The 26,188-nt window shown below is 37.4% G+C and overlaps 1 protein-coding gene across 1 annotated transcript in view; it reads right to left on the bottom strand.

Moving 5' to 3' along the window:
* The window catches only part of ZFHX4 (zinc finger homeobox 4), a 175,965-nt gene that overhangs the window by 34,004 nt on the left and 115,773 nt on the right, over positions 1-26,188 (bottom strand).

Genomic DNA, 26,188 nt, shown 5'->3' with positions numbered 1-26,188 from the left:
TGAGCTCCGAGCAGAAGCGCCAACAATGTCCTGATTTGCTAAACTCAAGCCCGAGCACAAGCCATTATTTTCATCTATCTCCATTTTTCCTTTGTGTTCCCTGTTATGGGGGAATCTATAAAAAAAAATGACTGGACCTCAGAAATCACCCTCAATGTCTCATTCTTTCTCCACACCAAGTCATCCCACACTGTTGATTCTACGGCAATGTCTCTTGTCACGTGTGTTTCTCTATTTCTCTGTCACCTTCTCTTTACTGACAACTTCAGTAGCTTCCACAACAATCTTCCTGCCCTGAAGTCCTTGTCTCTTCAGTCTAATCTCTCATAAAATTGCAAGAACTTTTTTCTCCAGAACACAGAATTGCCCGAGCACCACTCATGGCTCCATCAGTTTCTAGGTAAGGGAACTTAGGTACATAATTTAACCTTTCTAAGCCTCAATTCCTTCCTTGGTGATATGCAGATATAACTGTACAAATAATCAACAATTATAAGAGAAAAAATACAAATAAAGATGCAATGTGATCTAGTCTTCAAAGTGAGAAAAGGCTGGATTGTATTGAGAGGTTGAAAAGATCGTCACACAATTCTTACACCGCCAAAGAGATTCATGTTTATCTAATATTTCTGGGCATCAGCATCTCTGGTTGATTCTGAAGGCTTTAATTAAACAAATAATTAACCTGGAAAATAGAAGTGCACACCAAGGCACTATTATTGTATTTACTGATTGTTTTTCCTGCTATGTACAACACCTTTGGCCTCTGGGGCTAATCTATTTAAAAAGAATGATAATAAACCCTCAGTGTCTTTGTCCCAACAACAACAAAAAACATCATGTTTTTTGTTTTTTTTTTTAATAACCAGAACTTAAATTAGTCTCGAAAGGAAGAATTCATCCTTACTTCTTGCTTATAAATCCAAATAACTTCCAGATCGATCACAGTATTGACATCCATCCAATATGTCATTCAAGAAACCCACCTTCTTCCTCTTGGCACCTCTTGGATCTTTATGCCTTGACCAGTGTTGTTTCTTTTACTTTGTGAATGTCTTTTTGTTTCTCTCTTGTTAAACTCTTATTCTCCCCTCAAAACCGAAAGCAAGTGCCGCCTCCTCCGTGCTCCCATAACAATTAGCTTATAAATATGTTTCAGAACTTAGGATGTATTATAACTTTTTACATGGTTCGTGCATATTTCCCCAGTAAACTGTGAGTTCCTCAAGAACTCTCATCTTCACAGAGTCTCAGCTAAGGACAAAGCGAGGCAGGTCAAAGTCACCAGGACACTTCTATTCAAACACGAATCTACGCCCTATACGCGGAAGCAGATGAATCTCAAGACGAGAATTTTATAAAAATCTTCCCAGAGCCTCACGCCTCAAAATCCAAAGCCCTTTCAATTATACCAAACACAGATACTAATTCTGTTACATATACAGATCTTCCTCCACTTATGATGGGGTTAAGTCCCCACGAATGCATTGTAAGTTGGACATACCTCAAGTCGAAATGCTTTTAATACATGTAACCCACTGAACATCATAGCTTAGCCGAGCCTATCTTAAACGTGCTCAGAACACTTATATTAGCGTGCAGTTGGGCAAAATCATCTAACACAAGGCCTATTTTATAATGAAGTGTTGAATATCTCCTGTAATTCATTGAAAACTGCACTGAAAGTGAAAAACAGGATGGGTGGGTGGGCACAGGACGGTTCCAAGTTTACTGGTTGTTTACCCTTGCAAGTGCCTGCTGATTGGGGGCTGGGGCTCGCTTCCACTGCCCAGCATGATAAAAGAGAATCTTACCACATACAGTTAGCCCCGGAAAAGCTCAGAATTCAAAACTCGAAGTATGGTTTCTACTGAATGTTTACCACTTTTGACTATCGTAAAGTTGAAAAATGTTAAATTGAACCATTGTAAGTAGGAGATTATCTGTATAAATGTGTGTGAGTGTGTATTAAACCATTTCTTTCACTCTTCTCTAGAAAGAAAATATAATTTATCAAAGAATCCTTATCATTCCAAACACATGCACACACACATACACATTTCAGTGTATCAGATACTTAAACAGGTATCAGGAGTGTTTAAGTAAATTTGACCAAATGACCACTACTCTTTTAAGATTCATGAAAATAAAAATTTAAAAATGACAATTTACTGAGTGTGTATTTCTTCCAGTACTCTGATGACCTATTCATGTAAAAGAGTTATGTAAGGGGTGCCTGGGTGGCTCAGTTGGTTAAGTGCCTGACTCTTGATTTTGGCCCAGGTCATGATCTCAGGGTCGTGGGATCGAGCCCTGTGACAGGCGGGCTTCCCCCTTAGTGGGAGTCGGCTTCTCTCCTTTCCCTCTCCCTATACCCTCTTCCCCTTGCATGCTCTCTCTCTAAAATAAATAAATAAATGTTGAAAAACAGTCATGTAATCCTCATGGTAAAGTCATGAGGAAAATGTTAATCTTTATTTTATAAGTCAGGAGATTGGAGCTTAAAGAGGTTAAGGTCACTTGCCCCAGGTTCCCAAGTTTGAAACTGACAGAGCTTGGAAGGGAACCCAGTTCAGCCTGGTATAAAGGCTGTGAATGTCTGGACGTATCCAGTTGTAATACCACAGTATCAAGGAGGCTATAAAAGGTTTCCTAGTCTTAGTGAAGTCCCGAAACTAAGTGGCAGCCAAGGGGGACGGGGCAGGGGGGCGGGGGGGGGGAGATACGGAAGAAAGCAACTTTCACTAGTCTTGTAAAAATTCCAACATTTCATAAAACAATACATTCCTTGAATATATGATGCAACTGAATAATAGCTTGGTGCCACACTGAAATCATTTTGTTTGAGAGTGATTTAAGGAAATGTGCAAAATGTCAAAACCAGAAACTGTTATTTAATCTCACAAATTAGGATATGTGGTACTTGGAAACTGTTCCATTGGGAGCAACTTGTGCAAATAATTTTGTAAAGGAATGTAGTTCAGAGTGCCACAGAATATTTTTTATGTCCTCAACAATGCTGTTCCCTTTATACAAATGATATAAATATTTTAATAAAGGAGCTTTTAACTTAACAAATGAACTGATTAATCTATACTTTTCTGCCTGTGTAAATGAAATGTTTAAAACCTAGTAATGATACATAGCATCTTTCAATATTTCACTTTAATAATTGCTCTGTAATAACAAATTTGACTGCTGTTAACACGATCTGTCTCTTTGCTGGTGATTTAATTAGATTACTAATTTGTGTTCTCTAGCACCTGACCTTTCCTATTTAATACTATTTAAAAATAATACCACTGACAATTTATCCAGTATTCTACTCTATTCTGTCAATTTGGTGATGATCACACATTTGAAAATGGTACCAAATTACTCTATTTTTATTAACACAATGTGGGAGTAATCGGTCCCATTTTCTGTGGAATAGTGTATCGATCATCACAATCACCATCATCAACAACAACATTTCACAGAGTATTTACTCTGTGCCAGGTACTGACTGATGCCCTTTATGTGCACTGGAACACCGCTAGCAAGTGGTGAGCCACGATTTGAACCCACGCATTTTTATTTCGAGGATAGGTAGCTTAGCCACAATGATACACTAAGCCATATTGTTTAAATCCTAAAAGTAGCTTTCCTTTTGATTCTGCAATTTTGTCTTGTGTTCATGTTTCTCAGTTGGCCTGAATTCTGGTAACTACCTATTCCCCTGGCCTAACCCAAATGGTTACATTTCCAAAGACAATGTTTAAAAACCTAAATTTTTAGGCTTCCTGTTCCCTTTAACTATGTAACAGAAGGTTCTCAAGGCTCTGTCTCACTTCCCCCTACTTGCCATCCCAACTCATAAACCTATCCACTGCATCACTCCTTTTCACCTTTCCCTTCTCTTATACGAATGATTATTCTGGTAAGTAAACTAATAACTTTTAGGCATTTCATCTTAGTTAAAAAATGATCAAATTTTCATATGTCAAATCTTTTTTTTCGGGATAATATTTTATTCTGCTATTCGGAATAATATTTTAAAATTTTTAAATTATTTTTAAATAAATTTTTAAAATATTAAAAAAAACTACAACCAATACAAATCTAATGATCAGGGAAAGATCTGGAATTTCAATTTTTTGGGAACAGTCTAGATTCATAAGTAGAGAACTCTAAGTTTAAGAATGCTTCTTTCATTTGGGAGTAAGTCTAACCTAATCTGCATTTCATGATCACAACAGTCATGAGCTCTCTGTATTCTTATCAGCAAAATTTGGGAACCATTTGGTATAAGTTTAGTAAATTTTTAAAATACTGGGTGAATGTTCAAGCTGCCAAGGATAGTACTAAGACAGTATCTGCCTACAAAATGTTCACATCTCATCTCCTCCTGGTGATTTGCTAATGCGTTAAATCACAAAGTGTATCACTATTTTAGCAAAATGCATAGCACATTGAATATGTATCACTAAACACACTAAACAGAATAAATATTAAGCCAACTAGTCTAAAGTAATAACGAGAAAGAGAAACATTTTCTGTAGTCCTAGGAAACATTTTGGGTTCCACTTTCCTTCCATCCATAAAAAAAAAAAGAAAGAAAAAGAAAAGAGTCCAATTCCTGGAAAGACGAAATTCTAAAAAAGCATCCACATTTCAAAAACTCTCCTACCTTCTCCTCCCCATTTCCCTTTTGAAATCCCTCCTACCTTTACTGCAGATAGGTGATTCATTGTTACAGGATATTTCCGAGACTCTAATATAGAAGAGAATATATTTGCAGCACTCTAACTTTAAAATAATAAGTGAATATTTGGTAGGAAACCCATTAGGTGCTAAGCACATAACATGCATTTTCTTACTCAATCCTTGCAGTAAATTTGTACAGAAAAATCACTGTTTTTATAAAAAGATGAGATATTAAAGCTCAGACATTTTAAGTAATTTTTTTCCCCAAAGGCAGAGAGTAGCAAAAGTAGGATCTGGACTTAGTCTGTCTGAACCAAAGCTCCATACTCTCTCCCAAACATCGTTGCCTCCAGGCAGCCCCCAGGACTCCTGGGCCAGGATGCCTTAAACCTGAATTTCCCACCTCCTAAAAAAGCAGTTCAAACTCCTTCGAAGCAAATTCATCACAACAAGATCAATATCTAAAAGAACAAGTCAAATTCAACATTCTTTATTACCTTGGTAGTTTACATTTTATTTTATTTTTAAAGATTTTATTTATTTATTTGACAGAGAGAGACAGCCAGTGAGAGAGGGAACACAAGCAGGGGGAGTGGGAGAGGAAGAAGCAGGCTCCCAGTGGAGCAGGGAGCCCGATGTGGGGCTTGATGTGGGGCTCGATCCCAGGACTCCGGGATCACGCCCTGAGCTGAAGGCAGATGCTTAAGGACTGAGCCACCCAGGCGTTCCGGTAGTTTACATTTTAATAAAGACCTCTGAACTTGCCTGTGCACAGCAAAAGTGAAGCCTATTTTCAGATGAAGCAGGTTTGCAATTAAAAATGGTTTCAAGTGGTCTCCATCCTTTTCCTATGTGGATACAAAGAGTGCTCTTCTAAAAAGCTGAGCAACTCAGCATGCTACCAAATGGTTTTGAGTAACCAAGCAACATCATCTTTGTTGACCTGCAGTGCTTTCTCTTAAATTATTTCTTCTAGGCAGTAACAGATTGAAGTGCATTGGATGCTCCAGTGTCAATTATCTGAACGGGGCTGGATTTGTAATTTTTTATTTTCTGGAAAAGTAAAGCTCCTTTGCCCTGCCCTGTCTGGTTTTACCCAGAAGTTATTTTTATATAGTAAGGGAGTAGTATCTCCTGGGGCCTCTAGGCCAGGAAAGTGTGATCACTTCTTTCTGCTTCTTGAATCATCTATGACCTCAGTGTAATGGGACCTCAAAAGAATTTAATAAGTTCCTGATATCAATTAGTTTCAATAAATTACTCATACAACTTCTTAATGTGTCTTACTTGAAAGTGCTCTTACTGAAGTATTTTTTCTTAAATTTATTAATTTCTAATGCATTTCTCCACGTTAGACTCTGTTTCATTTCTGACTGCTTTGAATTTAAGAGACCAAAATTCTATTGTTGTGACTTAGGGGAAACATCGTGTTCCCATCTGTCAGTTACCCAGTGATCTGCACCTAAGACCTCACAGGATTCATCACAATCTCCATATTGTCTGAAACGATTCTCATTCTTTAGCATATTGTGTTGGCTTTGTGAGGTGGCTCATCAACATAGGAAACACCTCTGGTCTACACACTGAACCCTACTCTACCCACTGATAGCCTCTGCTTCTGCCGGGCACTGGCTATTCATTTCAGCCCGTGGCTTTGTAGCACACAGCAAGTTCTTCACCTATGAAAGCCTCTCTTTCTACTCCACAGCTACCAACTTTTCTGAATAGCCACATGCTAGGTCAAAAGCCTTTTTAAATTATTTTTTTAAATGAAAAGAAAATAAATGTTTATCCAGCAGTGCATTTTTATCACTATTTCCTTCACCACTTTCAAAGTCTCCTTACAAGGGTATCATTTACTCTCAGGGAAGTTGCATTTCTTTGATTCATCATATTATTTGGTTCTTGGAAGCTTCTATATCCTCTCTTATGCTTTCACCTCAAAGACGTTAGCAATGATAGGTGCCTCCCTCTAAGACGGCATTGTTTTTAAATTACTACAACAATTACAGAATTTAATCAGTTTCACAACTTTGAAACAAAACTCTGATTTATTTCAGTCACATTCAGTGAGTCTTTGGGCATACTTCTTTGGAGTCGTGATCCATGAAACCAGCATCCACTCTTTTTTTTTTTTTTTTTTTAATTTAAATTCAATTAGCCAACATGTAGCACATCATTAGTTTCAGAGAACCATCATTCACTCTTGTTGGGAAGAACCAGAATGAGGCACTCCGTGTTGAAATAATGGTAATTTTTTTAACTGAAATTCATTCTCTTTGCTTGAAATTTTGAGCAAACAAAGATAAAAGGTGAGCCAGCAGTGACATAAAAATTGCCCTCTTCTTCTGTAGCTATCTGGCCCTTAGAAGCCTGTGTTCTTCAAAACACTGTTTCATTAAGAGAATACAGACAACTGCTATGCGTATATTTGCGTTAAGGAAAAAGAAAAAACATGGACTTAGAGACAGATACTCTTGGACTTGACTCCCAGCTCCAACACTTTCTAGCTATTTGGCAGAGCAAGTTACTTAGCCCCCTGAAATTAAGGATCCTATATGTAAATGAGGTGTGATAAGGAATAAAGAATATAAAGCGTCTAGTACTGAACAGGTAGTAGCTGCACTCTTGCACGATTCTTCTCTGGCTTTGGTCCATCCTGCTGACTACAAGTTATTCAAAGGAAAGACAACATCAATTTGATATTATGACTTTTTAGGTTATATTTATAGGTGCCGTACTCTCTATCAGCTAAGTTAGTATTTTAGACCTTTAAAATATCACTATTATATGTGTAGATATTTTGGAAAGAGCAAATGTTAACAAGACTAAACGTTATTTTCCTAAGGCATGTAGTTTGAAAGTTTTTTTTAATCCCAAAGCAAATTTTACATTCTGTTATAAAAGTGGTATGTGTACCAAGCTATAAAGACTTCGATTCACACTGGTTTGGCCATTTAGAAAAGTTAAAGTAAAGAGGATGAACTCTTTAGACTGGTAGTGATATCCAAGTCAGCCCTAGGCTTCCTCTTGGAAGAGAGGGACCCTGCCTTTCCAATTCCAAACCCCACCCCCACCACTGGCCTTTCATCAAGAGAAAAATTTAAGGAGAAGTCATAAACAGCCTCAGAATATACCGATTTGTAAATGTGGCAGTCTCCAAAACCCTACACATCTCCATTCATACACAAACACAGAGTTTGCTTAATTTTCTAGATTATTCCTTACAATATAGTCACCTCAATCATACGTCTGACCAAGCACAACATCAAAGCACATGACACTTGCTTTCTCTTCAAAGGAATTCATAACGAACCAGAAACAAATGTTCTAGAGCTTTCACAAAGGCAACGTTAAATGGGAAATGTATGGAATGGGAATGAAAACTTGAGCTTCCATCTCTGTAAATTTAAACAGACCTATTAACATACAGGAGCCAGTCTTCGCATCTGTAAAGGGGGGATAAAATCTCTTCTGCTTGCCACGGCAAGTCATTTTAAGGATGAAATGTACGTTGTTGTTATCAACACCTCCAGGAAATACAATCTTTGTATCATACTCTTTAAATATTTAAGGTCTTAAATATGCTGACATGGAATGTACCATTACTACTTATAATAAATTCCTCTATACAGTTATATATATGGGGGAAGTTACTGCTTCTCACATGCAGGCTTATTTATTTTGTGAATTATATATGGCTATAAAAGAAAATCCTCAGATGACTAGATCAATTCTTTTTTATCAACACTATAATTGTTGAAATAAATTTACCATTAACCTAAGACGCAGAAAAGTTTCCTAAATTATATGTAAATAATCCTTGGATTTTCACTATTTGGAGTCTTCTACATTTCACCACATTAGGAATGGTCGAATTTATATGGTCATATACCCCAAATTACACTTACGAGAATTGACCTAGGCAATGATGGATACAAACATAAGTAAAATAAGTCTGGAGAGGGAAAGTTAGTGAAAGTATGCATAGCCCCAGAAAAGGAAGATTAGAAAGGCTAGGTTGGAGCCAAGAGTGAAAAATGTACTATTGGAACGTGCTATGAATTTTCAAGACAATACTTATGCATACCCATGAAATGTTTATTTAATAAATCATTCATTAATGAGCAAACAGATTGATGAGATTTGGCACATTGCTTTCTTTGGACTGTATTAGCAGTAGAAAAAAATGGTTCCTGAGACATGGCCAATTTTTTTTTTTTTCTCCTTTGCCTGAGTGCAAAGTATTGGCAAAGGGTCCCTTGATCTCGGCAAGTTTTAAGCAGGGGGTGCCATGATCATATTTGCATCTTTGGGATGCTGTGTGGAAGATGGAATGGAAGAGGAAAAGTTTTGTTATTAAAAAAAAAGGGTACTGAAACATGCACCGCACCTCCATCCATTACTGTCTAGAAAAATCACGGATAAAAGAAGAACAGTGATTGCACTGGAGAGAAAAAGAAAGTTCAAAAGTCCAAGATTGGGATGACAGAAAAGATGATGAGTTCAATTCTGGACATGAATCAGAGCAGAGTTATTTGGAAAACATTTCAGTTTATGAAACTAGATCTTAAAAGAGAAGACTGGGTTCCAAATACTTGGAAGCTAATACCTGTGAGTAAATCTCAGGAAGAACGCATACAGTATGGAAGATAATTTCTAAGGAGAGAACTCTAAGAAAGGAAAATTAAGAAGTGGCACTGAAGATCACTGAAACATGATAAAAGATAATGACAGAGAAAAAGAGGTAAACACAGGACCTTGGAGTGACTGGTAAAATAGTGGCCGAAGGACAAGAACTTTTCCAGAAGTATGAGGCACAAGCATACAATCACACAGAAAGGTCAAGTCAAATAAGATGTTGGTGACGTTGCAAGATATAGGTGGTGACTCAGACCAAAGATGGAGTCGCGGAACGGATACGTATTTCAAACGAGGAGCAGATAGGACTTGCCAATGGGTCTGATGAGGCAAGTGAGAGAACGATGTTTTTTTGCCCAAGAAATCAGAAGAATGGAGATGTTATTTACTGAGATGAGGGGAAATGCAGATGGAACAAGTCAGGAGGGAGAAAGTTTGGAATCTGTAGTTTAGAACATGTTTGGTTTGAGATGCTCTGTTTATACATCCAAGTAAAGGGGTCAAGTAGGCAGATATGGGTGGAGGAAGGGAGAGGAGGAGGGAGGGAGAGGTCAACATATAGATGGTAGAGTAAGTCCTTGAGATGAGACTGAATAAGATCACCTAGAGAATGAGGGTCCCTGACTGAACCTGGCCTACATGCCTACACAGGGGCATATCAAAGCAGGGGACCCCATGAGCAATCTTTTCCAGAAGGGAGAAATATTTTATCATTGATATTGTTTGGAATTGTCTGTGCATGGCAAAAATAATAATCAAACAGGTAACTTTCCTTCAGTTTTATTGTTTTTAAATTCCCTATAGGGACTGCTCTCTCTTTATTGCCTGCACTCCGTGGAGGCACTCCCACTGTTCCCTTCTGAAAGAAGGAGGGGGCAGTGAAGAAGACCAAGCAAGAAGAGTCAACGAGGTAGGAGAAGATCAAGAGAGAATGGAGTGTGGAAAGCCTAGTGAAAGAGACATTTCAAGAAGGGAAAGGTCATCTTGTTAAAAGCTGCTGGTTGGTCTAGTCTGAGGACGACTAGGAACTCACCAGTAGATTTGCCAAAGAACGGGTCCTCAGAGGCCTTGATCTTTTGTGGAGTGGTAAGGACAAGGCCCCCCTGAATGGGGTGTAAGAAAGAATGAAGATGAAGAACATGGAGATGTCATGTGCAGACAAATCTCTGAGGAGTTCTTCTGTAAAAAGGATCAGAGAAATGGGCAATACACAGAGGCAGGCAGTGTGCAGGAAGGCTTTTCACCAGCAGGATGATGGAGAGAATGCTGGCGTGATGATGTGAATGAGCCGGTGGCAGGGAAAACAGTAAGAGGCCAAAGACAGTGAGGCAGGAGGTGTCCTAGGATGGACTTGGATGTGGGTTTCCGAAGAGCAGTGGGAACGGGGATGGAAATCAAGGAGTTAAGCTAGGATTTACCAACCTCTCAGAAGGTGGAAACGAAGAGCATCATGAAGAGAATAGGGGAGGAGCGCTGGGGAGTGGGAAGGACCGCAAAGGGTCAAGAGACACCAAAATAACTATACACAGTGTAAAACAGAGCCTCGGAAAGAGAGTCAGAGAGCAGAACCCACTTTGTTCTAGCAAACTCTATTGCCTTCTTTGTGACACACAGTGACAGAGACCATTTTTGTTGAGGGAAGATTTGACTAGCAATCCCGTCTAGCTTTGAGCTAAGAATTATTTTTCCCTTGTAGATATTATGGGCACCAGAGAAGCAATAAAATTGTGTCAACAAAAATGAAAAGCCTTACAGAACTTAAACGGTTCCCTATTAAACTCTTCAATTAAGTTTTCTGGCAATACAATCACATTGTATTTTTCATAATCTTTCTAAGTTTGATCAAAAAACTTATGTGCAATGCACACAGCACCTGCATTTTGGGATTTTGGTACAAGGTGATGAAAGGTCTCAAAAATGTGTGGGGATTTGGTCCATTAAATTTGTGTCCTGACAAACTAGATGAAGTAACTCACGATCGTCAGCAATGTAAAAGATAACAGATAAGATGAAATTTCACACTGCCATAAACATCTGATGATTAAAACAAACAAATTAAAAAAAATTTAAACCTATCACTATTCTAAAATACACGATAATAACAAATAGAGAAAACTGTACTTTCAAATGAGTGGGGATAATTCACGAATGATTATCAGAATTCAAATTCAAAGACATATAAAATTTTAAAAGCCAGAAACATGGTCATCTTAAGAAAATAAAAAGTAGGTTGGGGAGGAGGGAGAGGAAGCTGGTGGTAAAGAAAATGAAAATAAATAATTTATGTCTCTTTTTATCTCATTTCTATATACTCTACATAAAAACATCTCTACTGTGGTCAGTAATTTGATCCAAATGCAGAATTCTCTTTTGAGGACTTTTAACATTGATATTATTAAGGATGTAGCAAGAATAGAAATATATGTTCGATCCAATACAATAAGTAATATGAGAATAAATTACATCTTTTGTATGGCTCATACTCTGTTCCTGTCCCATATAATATATATATAATACATATTATATATTACATATTATATATACATATTAAATATACATACATATATTATGTATATGCACACATATATATATAATATATAATCCTTGCTTGCAAGGATTGGAAACACACAAAGCTGTGTCTGCTTTCTTCAGCCACACTACGAATTGTTGAGAAGCACACACACACACACACACACACACACACACACAATCAGAATAAAAGAAGGCAAGTCCAAACAGAATCACTGTTCATTTGTTCCAATTCTGCATCCCATCTCCTCTGTCATATCTCTGAAAGGGTGGCAGGGTATTTAGGGATTGGTGTGAGGGCACATTGCTTTCCTTTCTCCTGCCAAATGCAGAGAGGCCATTCTGGCTTGCTATGTCTTGTGTTTATTCATGTATTCAACAAGCTTTTACTGAATACTTACTATGTGAAAGGCAACTCTTGGTCACATTACTGGAGGTACAGAACAGTATTTCAGTTTAATCAATCCTTTTCATTTAGAAAGATACAAAAATATCCTGGGCTTACATTGTTCCACATGCCATAAAATATTTCCTCTATACTTATTCAGCATAAATGATATTAACAGACTAACTTAAATATAAGCTCTAAATGTTATAAATAAAACAGAGCCCCTAACATTATTTTATTAAAACTACAAAGGCCTCTTAAAAATCATGATGAAAAATGACTACCTTTTTCCTAGTTCAAAAAAACCTACAAAACTTTATGAACACATTATTTTTTCTCCCCCCACCACTAGTTTTTTTAAAGGATTATGTTTGGAAGGGGAAAAAAAGGTGTGCCCCTGCTTCTCACTTTTCCCCTGCCCACTTAGCCTGAGAAATTTCCAATGGTTGCCAAGCCGGGGAACCTTGACTCCTTCATTGCTTATATTTAGTTGGTAAGTTTGCTCTGTGGATTTATTGTTAACGCTCTTTTCTGCTTTCTGAGAGTTACCTCCGTGATAGTCCCTGAATAAGTCTACCAGTCCACTATGGCAGTGGTCCTAGAATGAGCTTTCTGTGCACAGGTCCTCCCAACACTATCCCTCTTACATATGGCTGCCAGATCATACTTCTTACAACATCTCTTCAGTAGTGTAATTCTCACACTCAAAGTTTCGGTACCTTCTTACTTTCTGCCTCTTCAAATCTGAACTCCTTTGTTCAGCTTTCAAAGGCCTCCATAGTCTCAACTACTTAGTTAATTTTTGTCGCTTTCTCTTAAATGGACATTATTAGGCTCTCAGTTTAGTTTCCTTCTTCTCAATACAACCATATCAATTTCCTTTCACCCCTAAGTCTGAATCATATTATTTCCCCTCTCAAACCTAAGGACCATGCCTAAATAAATGAGTAGATGCAGAGACAAACAAATAAAACTCTACTTCTTAAAATTTCCAATCCTACTCATTCTTCATGTCCTAATACCTCCATTAACTCCACAGATCCAAGGCTCCTCTAACAGGATTTGATGAAGTTCCTTAAAATGTCATAATTTACCTGACTTGCTGTGTCCCAGTACATTGATTCTGTCTCCTAGGCAGCTTCTAAACTCCTTGTGGACAGATTTTTCTGCCTCCCACTAGCCCAGGCCAAATGCTACCCCCAGAGCTGTTGCCCAGCGGATTCCTCTCAAGCGGCTTCTATAATCAATAATGGCAGCCAAGGAGAAGAATCCCCCAAGTAACAAAGCAGAGTCTTTTCCTCCACTTTATTCTGATTCTGATTGCAATTAATTCATCAAGTATTTGCCACATCTGCTATTAAATACAAGGATTTGGTATTCTCTCTCCAAGGTAAAAGAGTATAAAGTCCTATTGAAATAGGCTAAAGAGGCAGAAAACTCCTTTGAGGTGTCTGCCCCCTTTGTGAGCAATCTATCTCCCTTTCTTCCTCACACACAACTGTTACACATTGTAGAAGCGAGTTCACCTCCGTTGTTTTCCTTCTGCTAGTCCCTTTTTGTGACTGCCTCGTGAATATATAATTTCTGTGCATTGAATTCTTTGAAGTCCAAGCACATTCTTGCTTGAAACAAAAGCTCTAGAAGATGAAATAAGAGTATACAATTATTGCAAAATGGCAATAAAATCACCTCCCCACACTTCCCTTGAGATCTGTGGTCAAGGAGATCTGGCTGAGGGCTGAGACAGATGTCAACTTGACTTTTAATTTTATGAACTATGATCATTTGGACAAGAAAATATCTTCAAAGGGTCAATATCATTTCTATAAATGGGAAGAAGGCAGTGTGAAAAGACTGCTTTGAACAAGGCTTACAGAAAAAGAAAACCTATGAGCAAATATCAATAGTACTTTCTCGATTTCTCTCTTTCTCCCTTAAAAGGGCTTCTTTAAAAGTGAGGAAATTGCAGTTAAAAATTACTTTATAGCCCTTAAAATGAAAACATTTGCCTATTAAGCTCTAACGACCTACAATATTCTATCTGTAAAGCATCACTTGGCCCCCTGCTGTTTCATTTAACTTTAGCTGAACCTTTTTTTATTGCTTCCTAATCTACCCTAATTTGCCTAAGCCCCTTATTTGCCATTTCTCAAACTGTTTGTTTACATCTCACTGGAAATGTGTAACAATAACAAAGTGCTTTAAGGACTGGAAATAATGATAGATTTAGACACATAATTTTACTTCACAGCATAAAAGACATTCAAATTAGCACACATTCCCGGAGAGACCACTGGGTGACAAGGGCTATACTTGGCTGGGAGACACTACGCTGAAAACAACCTCCCATGCCTTCAAGGAGCTTAAGTCTGGAGGAGACAAAATAGAAACCACCACCACTACTCAGGAAGTGATATGCCCGTAGTAGGAGCCAAGTATTCTTGACACAAAGGAACACAAAACAATTAATTTCATGGGAGAAAGAAGCATCAATGCAATTGGCTTTTTATTCTGCATCAAGTCATTTACAGTTTTTTTTTTTTCTGTTTTGGAGAAACATTTTATAGACAAATGGTAAGACAAGGACAATGATCAGTTTTTAAAACCTTCCATGATTCAACCTATGTAAACAGCAGAAAATGACAAAGATATCTAGAGTGATGCTGCATTGGGAATCAGAAACTTAGGTTGTATTATGAATTAGTGGTGAACCCTGCACAGGTCATGAAACTGGTGAGTGCCTGTTTCTCCAGCTGTAAAATGAGGGGCTGGACCCATGAGCTTTCAGGATCCTTTTGGCTTTCCCATTATCTGAATATCTGCAATGACTTTTTTTTTTTTTTTTTGTCAACTCGCAAGTATTGGCTACAAAGCCTGAGCTCAAGACCTCATAAGATTGAACAATAATTTATGTTGACCTCAAATCTGTTATGTGTCCGTTTGTGTTTACAACCCTCTCTTCACATTCCTTTCACATCATTAGCCTATTGGTCCATTATATTTGCGGAACCCTTAATACTTTTCAGAGTATATTCACATTCATTATCTGAAGTGCTCTAACTCCACATGCTAACCGTACTCCAAAGAATCTTCCCTGGCTCTATGGCTAAGACATGCTTCTTACAACTTTCTTATTCACTCTTATTTTATGTTACTCTACTTTATGCTTAACTCCATGCTTTCCCTCTTTCCTTTCTTCTGAGAGGAGCCAAATACATCATTTTCTAGCCCTTCTCTACTTACCCATTTTTCGAAATCACTGAAGTGGCTTTGTTTTGACTGAGTGCTTCCAGCCTCAAGGAGCAAAAGCACAAAGGTGACTCTGTCTACTACTTCTGTCAGTTTGATTTAGGGAAACTCCAGTTTCCTACGATGGTTTCTTCAAAAATACGATGTCCCTGGAAGGTCTTAAGTTGGCAGCTTGTACTGGGGAAAAGGAAGTCTGTCTATGCAGCCAGGATGCCCAAGAGGCACCCATCCTACAGAGCGAATGCATGGTCTGGTTAGCGGAGTGGAGTTTTAGGGAGGGCAAGAAACATGGCAGTGCCAGAGAAAGCGGCGCCATCTTTAGAAATGTAACAAATGTAATTTTTAAGTATATTTTTAAGTATATTTTCAACTCAAACTATGTGTCCCTAGTTTTCTTTCAAGGGTCTCAGAAAACAGTATTCTTGCTGAGGAATATTAATCTTCTAGTAGAAGCTACGGACCTCCTCCCTATAAAAATGCACATCAGGGTAATTTTGCAGGAAATTACAAGGGGGCATGGAATCCCTAGGCCCATGGATCCCAGATTATTAAGCTGTGCACAAATCACCTAGATAAGGTCTTTCGTGGGTGTTACATAACTCTGAGAAAGGTCATCTACATTCTCTTTTATCTCATTAATGCAAAGCTTTTTCATTTGCCAGAAAAACAAGGATTAAGTCATCTAATTGGAACAGTCACAACTTTTTGGTTTCTTTGTTTGTTTGTTTGTTTCTAGTAATTATTCAAGGCAATATTGTAGAAGAATAATAGGAGTAAAGAACAACTGTAAGTTCTCAACCAAAATTTTCTGAAAGAATAGAAACACAAGTAGAAATGGAACCCCAAATGAGCTGAATTCGGTCTGTAGCCGACTCAACATTCAGTGGGCACTGACTTAAGCCACCTCTTTCCCAATGATTGCCTCACTTTATGTGAGTAGAACCAAAAAAAGAAAGAGAGAGAAAGAAAAACCAACAGTTAATGCCAAACCACATGGACATGTTTACATAAAAACAAATTAGCTGATCATTAGGTAAAAAAAACAAAACAGAACTCCTCTTCAAAAGAAAAATTGATTGCATTTTTCTAAATAGAAAATCTACAAGGAATTAACTGAATTTTTAAACTGAAATAATCAGATGTTTTGGAATCACGTGCTTACATATTGGCAAGAAATGTTACTCCAGTAGCCGAGAAGTGCTAATGGGCCTCTCAAAACACTTAACTAAATCCTTATGTAGAATAGATTTTGTTATATATAGCATGAATAACAGTAACTACCAAACGTCATCAAGAGCACGTAGATTACCAGGAGAACATCCAACGTTTCTGTATTATAGCTAATCTTGAGACTTTGAGTTTTAGACAAATAACATTGTCAAGAAGGCAATAAAATAACAGTATGTAAAGCAGCTTCATAAAATTTAATATGTATTCTACAAAAAGTGGGGAAATTTTTGATTTGAAAAACAAACTTATAAAAAAGGAAATATTAAAAAATTCAACTTGGTTTTTAAATAAAGCTGATTTCCAGACATCCTTTTTAATTCTCCAGTTCATCCACAAATTTTATCACTGAATACCTAAGAGAAGTATGAAAACACTGAAAGATGTTGATATTTTTGGCATACCAACTTTTGTAATGTTCCTTTTTTTTTTCTCTCATATACTTGTAAATATTCTCAATCAAAACAAAAATTTCATCATGAGACTTTACTAAAGGAAAAAAAGTGGTTTAGAAAAGTTTGGTAAAATCAAGAAAGACAATAGATTACAAACTTAAAGTATTCATTTCAAATCATCTTAAGTTGGCCCAGAAGCAAACCAGCATTCTTCCCCTCTCCTTCCCCCCACGAATCTGGAAATCAAGATTTTTCTTAAAAACACAAAACTGTATTAAAAAAAATCCATCAGGAGACTTATTTTTAGAAACTTTTCTCTTATCTGTACATGATACCAATGCCGTTATAAATCCTGAGATAGGCCATGGGGCAGTTTAAAAATGGAAACTTTTAAACATTGTTTAGTACATAAGCCCCCCTCGCAGCCACCATCTTGGCCTTAAATGTTCATACCAATATTGGCCATTTGCAAATAAGTCAATAAAGCCTAGTTGGTTCTTGGGGAAATTAATCAGATTAAATTCCATCAAATAATAATAATAATAAAAAGCACAACACATTTTGCCTGCAGTTGTAAATTATACAACATGTTAGACAGAAAAACACATTAGTTCAGAGAACGCACACCACTAATTTCGTTCACTTCCCTACAGTCCATATGGAGCCTAAACCTGCAACGCTTTCCTTTCTTTAACTCATTCAAGTTAAAAGAGGGAGATAATGCTTAAACTAGTGTAGATCTTTGAAGGCACACATGAAATAAGTATTTTTGGCTATTTTACCTAATAAGGGTAAGAAGCTAAAATACCAACATTCCTTTCTTCCAAAGTCTACTATGTTTCTTCAATTTGACTTAACATCACCTAAATGTTAGTTACCGAATGAAGAATTAAACACGTAAGTATATCAAATACTCTTAGACTGAAATCCAACAAAGAAAACTAACGCCTGTTTCCTATTAGGCAATGTGAACCGAACTCAGGGTTCCCATGAAGGTTCATAGTGCACAAGTAAGTAATTACAAGCTGAAAAGTTTCATGAGTTGCACCCAGGTATCCCAAGCTGAAATCCCAGTCCTGTGTCATTCCCTGAACATCTGCAACACAATCTAACATTCTTAATAAACGAGATAAGTGAACACATTCAGTTAATTTAGATTTTAAAGCATATTTACTAACAGCAAATAAATTAAAAAGTTTTATACCAAAAAGCAACATGCAAACAAGCAACAGAACTTATTTTTTATTTTAGAAGTTGATGCCTTTGACATTGTTTACTTAATGCAATTTTAAACATGATTCTGTTAATATCTGCCTCAATTAAATATAAGCTCAGGCTAAAAATAATCAACCCATAAAATTAAGCCTTCCCGTTACTTTAAAGTAATCGAGAGATGCGTGTTCTCAACATTAACTGTTTTTTCCCCTTTGTTCTTATATTCTACAGAGGTTCCAAAATACAATATACAATGATGCATATCTATAACACATATGCATAAGCTAATGCAGAAAAGCATCTGATTCTATGTTTATCCAGGGTAATCTGTTATGGTTTCTTTCCTGCCAAACCACTTCTGGTGTTTCCAGCGGGGCAATGACAGCATACACCTTCTTGTTATTATTTATGTACCAAAGGCCAAACCAAATGTCTGGGTGGGTCTCCAAAGACATAAAATCGGTAGGGTTTTTTTCCATCCACAGGACCCAATTACATTTAAATAAACCAACTCCTAGTGAAAGATTGGCTCCAACAGAAAATACCACGCAACCACAGACACTGAAATTAAATCAGAGTCATAAGTTTAGAAGCCACCAACATATTGTTAAAAATAGTCTTCAGTCCATCTTTGCGTATGCATACACAGGCCAATAATGCCCATTAGTAATGAAAAGAAATCGCTCCATTTCCTTCTACAAGATGCATCCTTCGCGAAAACTTCCTCATCTACGAAAGTTCTCTGTCTCAGGCTAAACGCGTAAAAACACCAGCGGCTGCTCGAAGAACTCCTCTCCTCACAGAGGCAGAACTACTGTCGTGTGCTGCGGGGGCTTTAAATGGATGACTCCTTTTGGCTGATCCTGGAGTGGCACGGACTTGACAAATGTGGGAAAGTGCTCAGCTGTGAGACGCGGGCTGAGGTTGTGGGCTCTTGGTCAATTGAAAGGTTGCATTAAATGTAAATTATAGGACTGTTCCTTAGATATATACTCCTTTCAACCAGGTGAAAGGCAAGCTGGGTGTCACACTCATTCGGAGATGGCCCGGCGGTGGCTTCCTAGCGAGGAGAGGAAGCCGGGCAGCCAGGAGCAATTATAAGCACCATCTCTGAAGGACGGAAAGGAAGGAAGGAAATATTTTTATATGTAACCATATTAAGTTTCCTTTTTAAAGTGCCTCTATGTATTTCTCTTTCCAATTTATACGAAAAAGTATTAGTTTTAAAACTACAGGCGAGCTGGCAGTAAATATTACACTAACAATTGTTCTTTTATTAAGTATTTATTGAAATAAATTCCTGTGCTTTCTCATTTTTCTTCCTTGGTTCCAATATTTATTTACAGCTGATTATTAACATCTGCCAGTATAACAGTTTCATCCATACAGAAGCCGAAGGGTAAAAAAGTCACACACACCCTTCTAACGTGACCTGTAGTTAGACAGAAAACAGTTTTCCCAGTCACCGCTTGGCTTCCTGTCTGTGACCTCTGAAAAGCATCGGAGGCCAGGGTTAATGGCCTTTCCAATCTCTGTGATAAGAATTCATTTTGTTCTATTACCAGCAGTTATCTGAGGAGCTGCTGCATCACTTCACCACGGTTCAATCAATGAGAGGACCTAATGAAGTAAGCAGCTGTAGCTCTATTTCCCTGGCCGGCTCTATCAGACAAATAAGAGCTATCAGTCACATCTCCAGGCTGATCTCCGACGCGGCACCTTCACAGGCTGAACCCGTATGCATATGGACTAATGATACCCCGCTCTTCCCTGGAAATCGCCCTCTCTGATAGGGCTTCCCTCACACTGAAAGTGGAACGGAATGAGTTCTGAGATGTTCTAGGAAGAGGACCAGGAGGTCAGATGAAAGAAGAGCGCATTTGCAGGACAGTTGGAAGAGTTGATACGAACGGCAAACAGTTCTCATTACGTAGCATCACAACTTAGGGATCACACTAAGCTACCCTCAAATATTGACACTTTCGGTGGGTACTGAATCTTCGCAAAAGGGAGAGGATGAAGAGTTATTACTTTCATTTTTATCACTTTTATTGTTGTCATAAGTTTAATGGAAGGACTTGCATTTTGACTAAGCCTTCAGAACTGAAATATAATTATGGTCTATTTTTACTTTTTGGTTAAATATCAGTCAAGGGAACACTGTAAGTTGACTCTGGGTCATTCTGTATTAGCTAATATCACTACCCTTACACAAAAAGCTGTGAGTTATTGCAAAACTCTATTATTCATATATTTTGATTTTTTACATTACGAATTTCATTCCTCTCTAATTAAAAAGAGCATTTGTTAAGAAAGGCTAGTTTCACACACGTAGATTTCAGAAGGGAAAAAAAATCTAAGCCTTGCACCTTCAATTAGTGGCCTCATAAATGTATTACAGACTCTTATCAGGAGTCCTGTTCAAAATGAACCCTTTTGTGGAAAGGGGTGCTCTACAATTTCTAGACTATTTCTCAGGCAGATACTGAATGGTTCGTAGGAAGCAATGAATAGAATATTCATCTTTGCTGATATGCTGAAAGTTACAAGTACCTTAGTTTACTTTATTAGGTTAATCAAGATGAATTTCATGTAATACAATTTGTATTATTTTAACTTGGTTGTCCTCTTTGCCAATTTGAAAGGGAAAAAAACATGGCCGTTTGCTGTTATGATAAAGAGCTGATCTCTAAGGGAAGCTGCATAAATTAAAAGTACTGCTAGCCTTGTACTCGATAAACATGTTCACACAGGCAAGAATATTTTATTTCATTAGAAGATAATCTTTGTTCAAGCAATATTACTAATGTATTATGACATAAAAGTACCAAAGACTCTATCTCCAAATGTCTTTAAATTGCTATGGGTGTATAACACCGCTTTCCTTTTCAAATTGTAATCATAGAGATAGATGTTTGAGTGATATCCTGTAACTATGATATCAGATAATCTTTTCATTTCAAACCTTTGGAGATGTAAATGAAAGATTAAGGTGCAGTAGATAAGAAGCTAAATGTAACAGGAAAAAAACCAACTATTGTGCTATTTAGAAAAACAAGGGGTGTGTCTGTGCATGCACGTGTGCGTGCGTGCCTGTGTGTGTGTGTCTGTGTCTGCGTGTGTGTGATTTCCTGAAGTTGTAACTCTCTAGGTATGTGTGAAAAGGACTGAAATATCTTTGCTGCATATGTAAACAGATAAGAATATGCCTAGCAGGCATTTTGGGAACATCTGTCAATTTTTTATAGAACATACTGATTGTGGGCTATTGATTGCATTTAAACAAAGTTGTTGCAAAAAAAAAATCAGCTAACAATTCGTGTAGAAAGGGCCAATCAATATTTAAATGACTCACTTTATTGATTTAAAATTAACTTTCAATTAAGAGATCCATAGGACTCTTAACTGCGACACTTATCCATTCAAGAGAAAATAAAGGTACATTTATCGATACACTTAAACAGCAGTGGCTGGTTTCCTATCGATTCAGTCATTTGCGCTGGGATTCGTTAGCGTCATCAGCCTTTAACTCGCTTACTAGGTCTTCGAGGTGTACAACACTGCAAGATGTAGGAATGCGCAAACCAACACAAAGAAAGGATAGAAATTTAAACAGAATTAAAAGATATAGGAAAAGGTAAGTCGACCTTACACTTCCTGCTTTAATTTTTTTCTTTTGGTATTATGAAAGGAAGACTGTTTAGATTATTTGGGTGGTTATTAGAAAAAGCAGCTTTTTAAGGGGCTATTTTTCAAAGCAAGTGGTTTAGAAGGCACATTTTGTGTTGTGAAATTGTGTGGACGAAATCTTTGAACAATTGACTAGTAAAAGCTTTACTGGCTTCTACTGACTAACAAAATCACTAACTTGCATATACTGGTTATATTCTAATCAATGACAGCTAAAAATCACAATTTATAGAATTTTTTAAAGGAAATAATTGTATTTCCCATTGAAAATAACTGCATATGAGTGTTTAAGGCCATATTTATTCAACAGTATTGCAAAAAAATCACATCAGGCTATATATACACTGTTGTTATTTTGATATTTGCCATTTTATGATTTATTTTTATCAGGGTTTTAATGAAAATAAAACTGATTTAGAAAATTAAACTATCATGGAAAATGGATAAATAAATTAAAAATGCATAGATCAGAAAATTTCTCCACGGTTTTTAAAACCCGTAACTATCCCTCTATTTTTGTATCTTTATTGCCATTGAAGGGCAATTCTGGATGGAGGGGAGGGCACTGATTATAAACCCTTTACTACAATTTCTAATATTATATCAGGAAAACAAAACCGAATGATCTCCACAGGGAATGGCATCTTAACAGAGCTGAGTCTCCAACAACCTTGATTGTAATGCGTGTGGCAGTGTCACTCTTTTCAGGAATTCAAAACGATAGGTGTGTTTTTGGCTTAAAGATGATAATGTCCCTGGATGACACTGTTTCCTCTGGATCTCTTTCTCGGACTCCTCACTGTGCAGAGCTATCTGTAACCAGAAAGGAGCTATCCCGAACAGAAGCCCCTATTTATTTACTGCCATATAATTCCTGGTAAGAGAGACAGAACAGCCCATCTAATTTCACTTGTACCGAACCTATTGTTAATGACCTTTACAACTACCAGTTAATCCATTCTCTCAGAATATCCATTATGGATACAAAAGATGTTTTCAGGAATTTCCAAGATCAGCTTTTAGTTTTTTCTCTGTGTATCAAGTCTGCGGTGGTTATGCTACACCAGTTAAATCTTTCGATTTGCTCTGAACTTGTAAGGAGCATTTGGAATAGATGGGAGTGAGAAACCAGAGTTCCAAATGCTCAAACACAAGAAGCCCCTCCTCGCATAGTTTAATCACATCATATTGGTGTAACACAATTTGTAATATATTACAGTGATTACATGTACTAAAAAGTACATGATGTCATTATTCCAACCAGAAATCAGATGATGACACTAATTAAATGATAGCAGGTGGTGCAGGGTGCCTGTCAATATCCTCTCTGAATCCGCAGAGAGAGGTGTGTGGTTCCCTGTCCACACACCCAGGAGTAGTGACAATTGGCTTAAGCACTATTCAGTCCCAAGGTGCCCCGAATAGGGCATTCACTTTGATTTAACACTTCCCTATCACATCAAAGAGGTGAAAAGGCATCTTTACGGATTGGCTTGCAAGGGGGGGGAAAGTTTATCTTTTACCCCAGTATGTGAAGTCTCTTTTAAGAACTCTGGAGGTACTTGGAAATGACCATAGGGGAAAAAAAAATATTTTAATTATCAAGCCATAAATCCATGTAACAAAAATAACTAAAAGTTGAGTTCTCACAAACTCTTGAGAGTTACAAACTACCACTTCTACCAGTATAAACAAGTCTGAGAGGGAACTAAAATACATGTTCGGAGGACCTCGCTAAAATATCTGCCCTGTCCTGTAAAACAAGATCTTGTTGCCTCAGCCACCTTTACATCTCCCAAAGATTGTTGGCTAAAGATTTTTTTCTTGTCATTAATCCTCTTGTATCTATAACCAAAATGAATTTAATATACTATACTATTCTTATAGTAGGCTTTGGGGAATGTTGACTACCTTAGGACGAATAATTCTGAGTTTACACCTGTAGTTCACCAGTCAGATCTCAGGAATTTCAAATGGGGGCCATCTGATTTTCTCCCTGCGTTCACTCCTTATCATCTTAATAACAGAAGACATTAAATGGTTTGGAGCTAGGAATCTTGTCTTTCGGACGATCACACTCCGTGTTGTTCGAGTGGGATGCTGTAAGTTAGCAGTGATAGAAAAGTAGATCTGCTCAGACATGATGAACCACACTGAGTGAGTCATGAGAAAGTGCAGACAACATATGCCTAAAAGGCAAACCAAGTGCTTTCTATAAATGATGGAAAATGAGTGTTATCTAATTTCTGAAATTCTCTTATCCAGCTTGATCTGCCTCTGTAGTGCTTGTTTCAGGATCATTATTGTATTTTTTTACAATAGATCAAAGACATGCTTGATAAGACTTGATTTGAGATAAATTTGTTACATTTTCAGATATCTTACAATATATGAAATCTCACAGCATGGTTAGTTTATTTAAGCCTTGTCTTCCCCCCCTAAAGGCTTACTTACACCGTAATTTCAGAAAGGTTTCATATCACTTTACCCAAATCATGGCTAAGACGGACACAAATAATTACAGGAATTAGTGCTACAGGGTGTAAAATTGTTCTCCTGGAGTAGAGGTGCATTCATTTCATTCTGAAATTCCCTGCTGAGAAATGATGTGTGCAAACTATCTAAAGACACTGTAATCCTCTGATGTTTTTTAAAAAAGAGTAAAGTTACATGTAATCTTTGACTAGAAAAAAAAAGTGTAAGCGTTGTTCATACCAAGGACAAATGCCAAGTATTCTCTGCTGAGCTCAAATGATAATTCTTGCTCTGTAGAGAAAAAGCCAGAAATTTATGAAAATCATATTTTTTCTACCTTAATGGAAGTAAATGTAATAGGCCTATAGTACCTATCAAAAACACAGAATGGCTGTACGTCTTCAGCGAACACTAAATTAGGTCGTCTTTCATGATCTGATTTCCTTTAGATGTTTTTCCTTTATCCTTTACAAGATCCTCATTTTCAATACCGTACCTCAAGTGAATATCCCTTAATAAAGTCAGTAACTATCTTTTGTAAAAATCTGGGAAACAACTGTGGTCACGTGCCACAAAGCCATTTGACTAACTATGCAAAATGGAATAACGGTCAGCTTCACCACAGAGGGGGTCACACGAGGGATTTTTAACTTCTTGTTCAGCCACAGAAAAATCAGGTGGCGTTAGGCACGAGGCCTACTTTCTTACCCTCACATGCCACTGATTAGTTCAGCCTTAGTAGAACAGAAATCCTTAATCTTCTCTTTTTAATATTGAAGAGGTAAACCCCTTTCACCTGCATGCGGAGACTGCCTTTTCATCAAAGCTCAGGAGATCCAGCAACAAAATCAATGTATGCCTGTTCCGAGCCGTTTTCAGGGTTTTGTAAGACAAATCTCTCAAATGGGGGCTAGTTTAATGCTATTGAGCTGGGCTTCGATCTGACCGAGTGAGTGAACAACACAGCAACAGTTCACTTTCCAGGGCTTTCCCGACAGGAGGGGGGACCGTTCTCCACACATGCAGCTGTGGAATTTCTCCGCGACCTCTCACCTCACCTAATCCGACTTTAAACCTTGCTGCGGACTGGTTAAATAAATAAATATTTAAGGGTAGCCCCAAATCAACACACATAATTAATTAATTTCTCTTTTGCACGTTAATAAACTGCACTTGGAGAAGTTTCCACGTCCGTGGGAGTGATTTTGCAGGACCAGGCCAAATTCTGAAAATTCAGATGTCTCTCTTAAAGGCATATGTTTGAAAAATCAATGAAAACGTGAATTTTTTCCCCCTCCTTCAGGATATGGGTTTGTCTATGGAATCAGGAAGGATACTTTGTTTTAAATGGAAGTATTTCTTTCCTGGTATTTATGCGACTCACTAAAAGCTTTGATTCCTTAATAGGTTAGGCCTCCTATCTTGAAAAATATTCAACTATTCAGCTATTCAAACACGTCTCTTATTAGAAATCCGAAAGTTACTAACTATGCGTTGTCGTATACAGTTTTCAGATTACAAATTAAAACGATTCATACTTCAAAAGTAAATTTGCACTCAATCCTATGATAAAAAAAAGGCCTTGATTGCTTTACCCATGTTGCTTCTATTAGTTTCATAACTTCACAAATTACCTGATGTTAAATCAATCATGACTTTACACAGCTACAGAGCTACAGCCTTCCTTTCATGA

The sequence above is a fragment of the Ursus arctos genome, unplaced genomic scaffold, assembly GCF_023065955.2.
Source record: "Ursus arctos isolate Adak ecotype North America unplaced genomic scaffold, UrsArc2.0 scaffold_6, whole genome shotgun sequence".
NCBI classification, from domain to species: Eukaryota; Metazoa; Chordata; class Mammalia; order Carnivora; family Ursidae; genus Ursus; species Ursus arctos.
The sequence above is the reverse complement of the archived record's forward strand: the minus strand, read 5'-3'. Positions and strand labels throughout refer to the sequence as shown.